General features: G+C 40.1%; 1 long non-coding RNA gene across 1 annotated transcript; it reads left to right on the top strand.

Moving 5' to 3' along the window:
• Positions 1–454: 454 nt before the first annotated feature.
• Positions 455–3,619, top strand: LOC145804411 (uncharacterized). Its single transcript, XR_014346082.1, has 2 exons — positions 455–2,376; positions 2,484–3,619. It is a non-coding gene; the product is annotated as an uncharacterized LOC145804411 (long non-coding RNA).
• Positions 3,620–11,382: the final 7,763 nt, after the last annotated feature.

Genomic DNA, 11,382 nt, shown 5'->3' with positions numbered 1-11,382 from the left:
ACTTAGAAAATTCTATTTCTTGGAGGCTAAGTAAGGTTAATTTTAGTTAAACTAGGCAACTTAAGCTAATGAAAACAATTGGTGGCCTAAGGGAGTAGGTCCTAGAACAAAATAGAGTAGGACGGAGAAAGTTAGACAGAAACATTCTTCTTGAGAGCGAGAAGAGAAAGTTAGAGAAAAGAAAGAGAAATAGGAAGAAAATCATAGGGCATTCAAATTCACCAGTTTGGACTTGAGAATTGAACACTCAGGTGATTTAAAAAACCTTAAATGAGGTGCTTGCGTTAAACTACTATCGTTATGCAACAATTACTCTGAAAATTCTCTTTCTTAGAGGCTAAGCAAAGCTAGTTTCAGTTAAACTTGGCCACTTGAGCAAAAGAAACAATTAGTGGCCTAAGCTAATTAGTTCCCAGAACATAAAAGATAAAGACGGAGAAGGACAGAGAAAGTTATAGAGAAACATTCTTCTTGAGAGCTGGAAGAGAAAGTCAGAGAATAGAAAGAGAAATAGGAAGAAAATTAAAGGGAATTCAAATTCATCTTTTCGGACTTGAGAATAGAAAGAGAAAATCTGTTGCGCTTTGCCTGTGCAGGTTCGAATCCTGCTGTCGACGACTTACTATCTCCTTTTATGGGATTAGGTTGAGAGCTTCCGTTGTTACCCATGGAGCTTGAGGGTCCATTATCAGATTCTTTGTCTGGTTTGGATGGTGCTATGTGTTGTTGCTAAATCTGTTCTTTTTTGTCCAGATTTAGGAGGTTTTGTAATGCTTTTGGTGGTTCGTTGCTGGTGGGGCCTATGGTGCTGTTCTTTTGTATCATTTGTTACGGCCATATGTTGTCAAACATTGGTTGGTGTGTTATTATATTCATGTCTGTTCTTTCCAGCTTGGATTCTTCAAGATGGGAAGTTCTGATCATGTTGTGAAGGTGCTTGAAACTGGTCTTCTACATTGCCGGTGTGTGTTCTTGTTTGGAGTCCGTCCGTGGTTATGGGGGTGCACAGGAGTGCGTGAGATCAGGTTTTGGTGGCGTGCACTGTGTTGATGGTCTAAACCGCCGGTGGTGAACTCTGTTCAGGTGGCTTTGGTTCGAGGTGACTTAGCAACGCATTTTCGGTGTGTGTTTTGGATGGGTGCTGCTCCGTTGTCTCAGCATGCTTCACCGGAGTTGATTTATGGCCTCCACGGTGATCACGAGCTGTTCGAAGCTTGCCGCCATGCCTTGTGTTTCTTGAAGCAGAAGCGTGGACAACACGCATGGAGCGTGGATCTTTTTAGCGAGGCGCGTCATGCTAGTTTGATTTGTTTTTAGCCTCAGTTTCCCGCCTCGTTTTGTTAGGTAAGTAGCTGAGCTATTTTGATTTCGTGCATAGTGTAGAGATACACGTGATTGGTATTCTGGCCCATGGTTTTGTGCAAAACCAGCACATGGTTTTTGCCATGTATTGTGGGTTAGTGCTTGAGCAGCTGTAAAGCTTATTGATAAGCGTGTATAGTGCAGAGGTGGGACGTGTTTTGTGATGAGGTATGTCACTAGCTAGTTGATATTATATATATATTTATATATACTCGACTGCCAGTGCTTTTTTGAGTATGTGTTATATGCGAATGTGGGCTGGAATTTTGGCGGGCCCACTGGTTTGTTTTTGCTGGAGAAGCCGCTAATTACATTGGGTGGTGGGGCCACGGTGGTTACACGTGGGTGAATTTTGGCCCACGGTTTTGGGTTTCAAAACAAGCACATGGTTTGGTTTGGTGATCTTGACTTATGGTGGGGCCAGCCAAGTTTGATATTTTTTATTACCAACAATGAGGTTGTATAGTGGCTTGTTTGGAGATGGGGCCCGCCACTACACATTGTTGGTAAAGCCACATTTCAGGTGAAGCTTTGTTTATCCACGTGATTGCTTTGTTTGTTGGTTTTAAATAATATATATATATGTACATATATTTATATATATTCTGTATGTTGCAACAAAAGTGAGATGGAGGAGTAGTATGGATTGTCACGTGGGTCCGTCATTTAAGGAGGGATGTGATTATAAAATGGCTTTTGCAAGTGGTAGGGCCCACGGTGGTTATTTTTAAGTTGGTTTTGATGGTGTGGCCGTGGTTTTGAGTTGGAATGGGTGGGCCTACGGTGGTTATTTTTTTTAATTGGTTTTGATGGTGTGGGTGGGCCCACAGTGGACTTCTTAGTGGGTCTTTGGATTTCAAATCAGTGGGTTCTTTGGGCTTGTGCTGTAATTGGTTAGTAAAGGTTTTTTGATGCATAGCTCCGTGGTTTTCTTCAATCTCGCGCGATTTTGATTAGTGCAAGTGTGTGCTGTCCATGGCCTCCATTGTTTTTCTGGGTCCACGGCCAATTAAGGTAAAATAGAAATTTGTTTAGTCCATGAAGTTTGTTGTCTACTACATTTGGTTTTTCGTTATTTGGTTATTGATCCGTATATATTCATGTGATTCGACTTAGAGCAGTTCTCTGACCTCTTCTGGTGTGGAGTCAGTGGGACACTGCCATGGGGAATTGAGGTGTGGAATTTTGCCATTGCTGGAACTGGGAGATGTATGGTGAGTTAATTGGATTTTGATTGGCTCTTGTGTGGACAACATTTTGCATGGGCTATGCTTCTTTGTTGTTGATAAATCCAAGTGGGTGAGTGGTTTTGTTTGGAAATTGGTGGGCCTTTAATTTTTTATTAGCCACAATGCAGCGGACCTTTTGTAGTCGGTTATTTCATGATGATTGATTGTGTGATCCTCATGTGACTCGATATTAGGGTCGTTTTGAGCCATCTCCACCAAGAGTGATTGGGGAGTCACTGCTTTGGGGAATAGTGGTTCAATAACTAGCCGAGTTAGAGACTGGGAGATGAGCGGGAGGATAGCTACCGGTTTGCTGGTCGCTTCTTGTCTTCATGTGACCCATCGTAATTGATTGTATTGCCACGCCTGACATGGAGTGAAGGGGACACTGCCGTGGGGCTTGAGGCTTGTGATCTACCACGGAAGGGACTGGGGGATGTGATGATTGCTCTCATGTTTTGTTGGCTATGTATTGGTTTGTTGCAGCGGGGCTATTGCTTTTTCACTAAACTTCTCAAGACCGTTGATTATGGTGATTGACTATGCAGGCTTCATGTGACTTAGCCAGGATCTTTCATGGGATAGATTTTTTCCTTCGTCATAGCTTTGGTTGAGTGGCTAGGATGTCACGGCTCTGAGAAGCGAGATGCTTATTGGATTCCATGCTTTCATCCGAGGTAGAGACTGGGAGCAAGCGGGGGCAGTTATCATTCTCGATTGGTCTTGTTGGGTGTTTAGTTTGTTACATCTGTATTGTGTGTTTGTCTGTTATGTTTTTGAGTCTATGGTGTGTTTTTTGTTTATTTGCCCATATATCCACCCCAAGTTCCCATCTATTATCTCGGATAGTAGGGGTTACTACTTGGGGAAAATAAGGATATATGGGCAAAGTGGGGTTCTGTTTTTCTGCTGTTCTTTCGCTTTTTGCAAGTGTGGTTATATGTTGTAGGATGTCCAGTGGTAATTTGTGGTGTTTTTTGTTCGTCATTATTTGTTGTTGGGCGTACCTGGGGTATGCCCCTTGTAAACTTGTACATTTTACTGTCTTTATTTTATGACTTACTTACCCAAAAAAAAAAAACACTTAGGTGATTTAGAAAACCTTAAATGAGAAATGCCATTTGGGGGGATTAGGTTGAGAGCTTCTCTCTCTAAATTCTAGAGAGAGAAAGCTCCCTCCGTTGTTACCCAGGGAGTTTTAAGGGCTCCTTATCAGATTTTTGTCTGGTTTGGATGGTGCTGTGTGTTTGTGGCGGAATCTCTTCTTATTTTTATCCAGATTCGGGAGGGTTTGCGGAAGATTTATTGGGTTCTTGTTGTTTCAGTCCGACCATTTTACATGGGTGGTCTTGGGTTGTTGGTTGTCTCACACCAGGGTTCACCTCCTGGGTTCATGTGTTAAACTTGATTCGGTATGCGTTTGGGCTACCGGTGGGGATGTGTCACCGGCTGTGCTGGGTTTGTTGACTGCTCGAAGCTTCGCTTCTAGTTGTTGCGTGCCCGTCGTTACACTATTGTGGATGCAGGGTTCTCCAGCACCAGTTTGGTTATGTTCCTCCAGCGCCACTGCTACTATATTGAGTTAGAGGCAGCGTGTTGTTGGAGTCGGCGTGAGTTGCTCGTTTCTGGGTGCTTCGCTGGGTTCTGAAGCATTGTCTGTTTGTTTGCGGTTAAGTGATCTTTGGTTCAGGCCGTATTCTGCCGTTGGTGTCTAAGACCGCGATAGTTACGGGTGTGTTTTGGTGTGCCGCTGGTTTTCTTTTTCGGCAATGGTGTCCCTCTATTCCAGCGTCGGTGTTCTGGGTTCATCGGTGGTCTGTTTGTTGGTGATCTGAAGTGAAGTTCAATCTTCTTCGGCGCTGTTGCAATGGTTCTCGCCGGAGTATCCATGTTCGCCGGTTATTTGGCTTTGCCGCTGGTTTGGGGTATGATTATTATATATATATATATATATTATATATATTTGTTTTGTTGTTTCGTGTACTGTCAACAATGGTGGTGAGCTAGGACACATAAGTTGGAGATGGGTACACGCCTGGTCCAGGTTCAGCAGTGAACTGGGTTGGTACGTCGGCTTGAGAAGCGCTCTCATCTTCGGCGCGTTCTTGTTCTGGTTTCACCGGTGCTGGTGTTTATACACTGTGTCGGTGGTACAGTGACGTAGCCATCCACATTCTGGGTACCTCGCCGGATTTTGTTACGGCGTTGTATGGTTCTATTTGGGTTGGTATGTCGGTGGTTGTTGCAGGCAGTGGCTGTTCCAAGCTAGTCGGCCATGTCATTTTGTCCAGGATTGTAAGGAGCGTGGATGCACGGTCTGCTGTATGCGTGAGTTCACAACGGTGGTGCAGAGCAAATGTCATCCTAGTGGTGTGACAGATTTTTCCGTGGGCTGTATTAGTGGTTTTGCAGAGGTTCCGTGTAACGAAGGACTTGTTTGGGCAGCTGTAAAGCGTGAAATGGGTGTATGTGGGGGGGGATCATGCTGTGTGGTTCTGATGTATGGCATGTTGATGCTGATGAGTTGTATTACAGGTGGCTGTGATGCTTTGCTATTAGTGCGTTCGGTGCTTTGTTTTAGTGGGTGGTCCTGCTTGCTGTAACAATTTTTTGGGTCCGCGGGTTTCTTTTTCCACGTGGGTACTTCTTTGGGCCCACGGTGCAATTTTTATATGTCAGTGTGGACTATCCGTGGGTTGGTTTATTGGTGAAGACAGTGGGCTTATTCTTGGGCTCACTATTTTTTATGCCGCTTCTTTTAGTGGGCTTTTGATTATGGGTCTTTGATGACCACGTGTGGGCTTAATATTTTTGTGGCCCAAGTTTTTATACTGTCAAGTGGGGTGCTTTCACGAGGAAAATTTTGGGCAGCTGGTTTTTTATTTTCTTTTTAGTCACTTTGCAGCGGATTATATATAGTCAATTTTATCTTGATGATTGATCGTGTGATCCTCGTGTGACTCGATATGAGGTTAGTTTTGAGCCATCTCCGCCAAGAGTGATTGAGGGGTCACTGCTATGGGGAATAGTGGTTCGATGACTAGCCGAGTTAGAGACTGGGAGATGAGCGGGAGGATAGCTACCGGTTCCGGTTGCTTCTTGTCTTCATGTGACCCATCCTAATTGGTCGTATTGCCACGCCTGACATGGAGTGAAGGGCACACTGCCGTGGGGTTTGAGGCTTGTGATCTACTAAGGAAGGGACTGGGGGATGTGATGATTGATCTCAGGTTATTTTTTGGCTATGTATCGGTTTGTTGCTGTGGGGCTACCGTTGTCACTTTGACTCACAAGAATGTTGCTTATGGTTACTGATCGTACTAGCTTCATGTGACTCTGTCAGGATTTCTCATGGGGTAGATTTTTTCCTCTGTCATGGCTTTTGTTGAGTGGCTAGGATGTCACGGCTGTGAGAAGTGGGATGCTTACTGGATTCCATGTGTTGATCTACGGTAGAGACTGGGGGCGATTGGGGTTGGTTATCATTTTTGATTTGTCTTGAGGGTTGTTGCATTGTGAGTATGCTTGTTGTGGTTTTTAATTTTTTTTGGTGTTTGTTTGTATCTTTGCCCATATATCCATCCCAAGTTTTCGTCTATTATCTCTGATGGTAGGGGTTACTTGGGGACAAAAGGATATATGGGCAAAGTTGGGTTACTTTGTTTTTTCTGTTGTTCTTGTGTTTCTCCCCCAATCTTAGGGGGTGCAGTGGTAGGTTATATTGGTTATGTATTTGTTTATTTATTTGTTGTTGGGTATGCCTGGGGTATGCCCCTTGTAAACTTGTAAATTTCATTGTCTTTATTTTATGACTTACTTACCCAAAAAAAAAAACCTTAAATGAGGTGATTTTTTTTTTTTTTTGGGTAAGTCATAAAATAAAGACGATGAAATATACAAGTTTACAAAAATGAGGTGATTAAGCTAAACTAATATCATTAAAGTAATATTACTCAGGAAATTCTATCTCTAAGAGGCTAAGCAAGGTTCATTTGAGTTAAACTAGGCAACTTCAGCTAATGAAACAATTAGTGGCCTAAGTTAATTAGTTCCCAGAACAATGTAGAGAAGGACAGAGAAAGTTAGATAGAAGCTTTCTTCTTGAAAGCTAGATGACACAAAATTGTGGGTTGAGTGGAGTGAGATCCTATATTGAAGGCATTGTTTCTGTATTAAGGTCTAGTAGATTGTACCTTATTTGCTGGAGGAACTTACTCATGGCTGTTCTTTGGGTTGCATGGGTCGGCAGTGGTGTCCAGTTTTGGGGACTGCAGATTTGTTGCTCCAAAGGTTTCTGGCTATTTGGTTTTTTGGGTTACTTCAGTGTTCAAGGTCTGCTGGAAAGGCTTGGAAAGGGAGATTCTGTTCTCTTCCTCTCTTGGTGACTGCTGGTTTGCTGGCTCTTAGTTGGCTGGCAGCTCGCATGATTGATGGTACTGGTTTGTTGATGGCTGCTTGTAGCGCCTTTGTGGACACTTGTCTTTTAATTTATATTCATGTGTTGGATTTCTGTGTTTGGATGCTAGACGGTTTAGATGTGTTTTTGGCCTACCCGTGCGGGATGTGCATGGTTTTTTTGTTAGCTCTGTGTTTTTATTTCAGGTTGTGTCGTGTATGTGGACTGTTTTCCTGTTTCATCTTAGGGTTATCGCTTGGATGTGTTCATGAACCTCATTCGCATGTATGCGGCTTATGCACATAGCCTTTTTTGGTTTATTTCTTTTCAATGTAATGTTTTTCATTATTTCCTTTATTCTTGGTAGCCGTTTTTGATCCTGTTCTGTTGGGCTGGTGCCTTCGGGTTGTCCCTTCGTTTGTATAGTTCTCTGTTAGGTCCTGGGGTATGCCCCTTGTAGTTGTCTAGCTCTCTGTTTTTTATTTTATGTCTTATTCACCCAAAAAAAAAGAAAAAAAAAAAGAAAGCTAGATGAGAAAGTTGAAGCAAAGAAAGAGAAATTGTAGTTGTGTAAATTTTCTTGTTTTATTTATTTCTTATTCACCCACCCCCTTCCCCCCCCCCCTCCAAAAAAAAAAAAAAAAAAAAAGAAGTGAAGAGAAAGTTAGAGAAAAGAATGAAAATGAGGATGAAAATCACGGGGAATTCAAATTCATCCTTTTAGACTTGAGAATTGAACACTTTGCTGATTTAGAAAAACTTAGATGAGGTACTTAAGTTAAACTAATATCGTTATGCTATAATTACTCAGAAAATTCTCTTTCTTAGAGGCTAAGCAAGGTAAACTTGGCCACTTAAGCTAATGAAACAATTAACGGCCTAAGCAATTTAGTTCCTGGAACAGAACAGAGCAAGAAGGACAAGGACGGAGAAAGTCAGAGAGGAACATTCCTTCTTGAGATCTAGAAGAGAAAGTTTGAAAAAAAAGAAATAGAAATAGGAAGAAAATCAAAAGGAATTCAAGTTCAACATTTTGGATTTGAGGATTGAATGCTTATATTCGCCCAAAAAAATTGAACGCTTAGGTGATTTAGATACCTTAAATGAGGTGCTTAAGTTGAACTAATTTCCTTAAGCTACAATGACTCATAAAATTCTCTTTCTTAGAGGCTAAGCAATGTTAGTTTGAGTTAAACTTGGCCGCTTAAGCAAATGAAACAATTAGCGGTCTAGGCAATTTTGTTCCTAGAACAAAATAGAGAATGATGGAGAAGGACTGAGAAAGGTAGAGAGAAACATTCTTCATCAGAGGTAGAAGAGAAAGTTAGAGGAAAGAAAAAATAATAGGAAAGAAAATCAAAGGGAATTCAAATTCATCCCTTTGGACTTAAGAATTGAACACTTAGTTGATTTAGAAAACCTTAAATGAGGTGCTTAATTTTAACTAATATCCCTATGCTACAATTACTCAGAAACTTCTATTTCTTAAAGTCTATGCAAGGTCAGTTTGAATTAAACTTGGCCACATAAGCAACTGAAACAATTAGCGGCCTAAACCAATTGGTTCGTTGAACAAAACAGTTGATGGAGAAGGATAGAAAAAGGTAGAGAGAAACATTCGTCTTGAGAGGTGGAAGAGAAAGTCAGAGAAAAGAAACAGCAATGGGAAAGAAAGCAATGAGAATTCAAGCTCATCGTTTTGGACTTGTGAATTGAACACTTAAGTGAATTAGAAAACCTTAAATGAGGTGTTTAAGTTAATCTAATATCATTAAGCTACAATTACTCAGAAAATTCTCTTTCTTAGAGTGTAAGCAAGGTTAGTTTGAGTTAAACTTGGTTGCTTAAGCTAATAAAACAATTAGTGGCCAAAGCTAATTAGCTTCTGGAACAAAATAGAGAAGGATGGAGAAAGTTGGAGAGAAACATTCTTCATGAGAGGTAGAATAGAAAGTTAGATAAAAGAAAGAGTAATAGGAAGGAAATGAAAGAGAATTCAAATTCATCATTTTGGACTTGGGAATTGAATACTTAGGCGATTTAGAATACCTTAAAAGTACCCTCCTAAAAAAAAAAAAAAAAAACACTAAACGAGTTGATTAAGTTTTAAACTAATATCGTTACTCAAAAAATTCTCTTTCTTAGAGGCTAAGCAAGGTTAGTCTGAGTTAAACTTGACCACTTAAGCTAAGGAAACAATTAGTGGCTAGGCTAATTAGTGCCTATATAGAGAAGGAGGGAGAAAGTTTGTGAGAAAAGAAAGTTATTCACCCAAAAAAAAAGAGAAAAGAAAGAGAAACGGGAAGAAAATGAAGGGGAATTCAAATTCATCCTTTTGTACTTGACAACTGAACACTTAGGTCATTTTGAAAACCTTAAATGAGGTGCTTAAGTCAAACAACTAGCGTTAAGCTACAATTACTCAGAATTTTTTTTGTTAGAGGCTAAGCAACGTTAGTTTGAGTTAAACTTGCCCACTTAAGCTAACGAAGCAATTAGGGGCCTAAGCTAATTAGTTCTCGAACAAAATAGAGAAGGATGGAGAACGTTACAGAGAAACATTCTTCTCGAGAGGTAGAAGAGGAAGTCATACAAAAGAAAGTGATATAGGAAGAAAATCAAAGAGAATTCAAATTCATCCTTTTAGACTTGAGAATTGAACACTTATGTGACTTAGAAAACCTTAAATGAGGTGCTTACGTTAAACTAATGTCGGTAAGATACAATTACACAGAAAATTCTATTTCTTGGAGGAGGCAAGGTTAGTTTGAGTTAAATGTGGCCGCTCAAGCTAATGAAACCATTAGTGGCCTAAGCTAATTAGTTCCTAGAACAAAATAGAGAATGATGGAGAAGGACAGAGATGGTTAGAGAGAAACATTCTTCTTGAGAGCTAGAAGTGAAAGTTAGAGAATAGAAAGTGAAGTATGAAGAAAATCAAAGGGAATTAAAATTCATCTTTTTGGATTTGAGAATTGAACATTTAGGTAATTTAGAAAACCTTAAATGAGATGATTAAGCAAAACTAATATCGTTAAACTACTATTACTTAGAAAATTCTATTTCTTAGAGGCTAAGTAAGGTTAATTTTAGTTAAACTAGGCAACTTAAGCTAATGAAAACAATTGGTGGCCTAAGGAAATTAGTTCCTAGAACAAAATAGAGTAGGACGGAGAAAGTTAGACAGAAACATTCTTCTTGAGAGCGAGAAGAGAAAGTTAGAGAAAAGAAAGAGAAATAGGAAGAAAATCATAGGGCATTCAAATTCACCAGTTTGGACTTGAGAATTGAACACTCAAGTGATTTAAAAAACCTTAAATGAGGTGCTTGCGTTGGACTAATATCGTTATGCAACAATTACTCTGAAAATTCTCTTTCTTAGAGGCTAAGTGATTAAGGCCGAAATATACATCATTGAGGCCGTTAATTAGAATCTCTTAATTTCACTTGTTGGCCAAATTGTATATTTTATGTGTGTTGAGTGTCAATTAGGTTGTACATCGTCGGAGCATAAAATGAGCAAAAAGACAGAATTTGGGCAGAGTTGACTTTCCCGCACGTGTGTTGACTTTTTCCGCACGTGCGTTGACTTTTCAGCACGTGCGTTGACCTTTTCTGGGAAAGTCAAACCGACGTTTTAAACCTATTTGGACGAGATTGAAAGTATAGAAAGGCAAGTAAAATGCTGGATTAGGGTTCGGAAGTTGTTTTGACCTAAAGAGAGAGTTTGAATAAAAGAGGAAGAAACAAGAAGCTTCAAAGATGTCTCCCATGGTGGTTCCTTCTCCATCTACCTCCTCCCACTCCTCCATGAGTGGCTAGTCTCCTTTTCTAGGGTTTTGAAGAAACCCTAGCCATGTAATAGGTTTTTCTTTTTTGATTTTATATTATGTAAAGGTTTGAATCATTGTATGGTGTTTTAGAAATTCTTTATATATAATTTTTTTGGGTGAATAAGACATAAAATAAAAAAACAGAGATTACACAAATACAAGGGGCATACCCCAGGACCTAAAAGGAACTATACAAGAAAGAACAAATAAAAGGAAAACTGTGACAAAACCATAATAGAGGAGAATTCCAGCCCAAAATATGTTCATGAGCCGTATACTTTCCGAATGAGGACCATGAACACACCCAAACAACAGAGTCTTTATATATAATTTTCATTATCTTTTCAAATATTTGACTTTCTTTGATTGTTGAATATTATCCATACAAGAGTTTTCTATTCCTTCACATTCAAGGTATGGGACGAACCATGCTACGAGGAACGAGTCGTATCACTACCCTAGTTTAGAGTGAACGATTCGTATTTGGTTCGTGCTCGTACATTGAATGTGATGATCTTCTTGTTAAATGTTTTGAGCTTGTAGTTGCGAAGCATTAATCCGT

Source organism: Camellia sinensis, chromosome 12, assembly GCF_055761805.1.
Source record: "Camellia sinensis isolate YWXY chromosome 12, ASM5576180v1, whole genome shotgun sequence".
In the NCBI taxonomy this organism is placed as follows: Eukaryota; Viridiplantae; Streptophyta; class Magnoliopsida; order Ericales; family Theaceae; genus Camellia; species Camellia sinensis.
The sequence above is the reverse complement of the archived record's forward strand: the minus strand, read 5'-3'. Positions and strand labels throughout refer to the sequence as shown.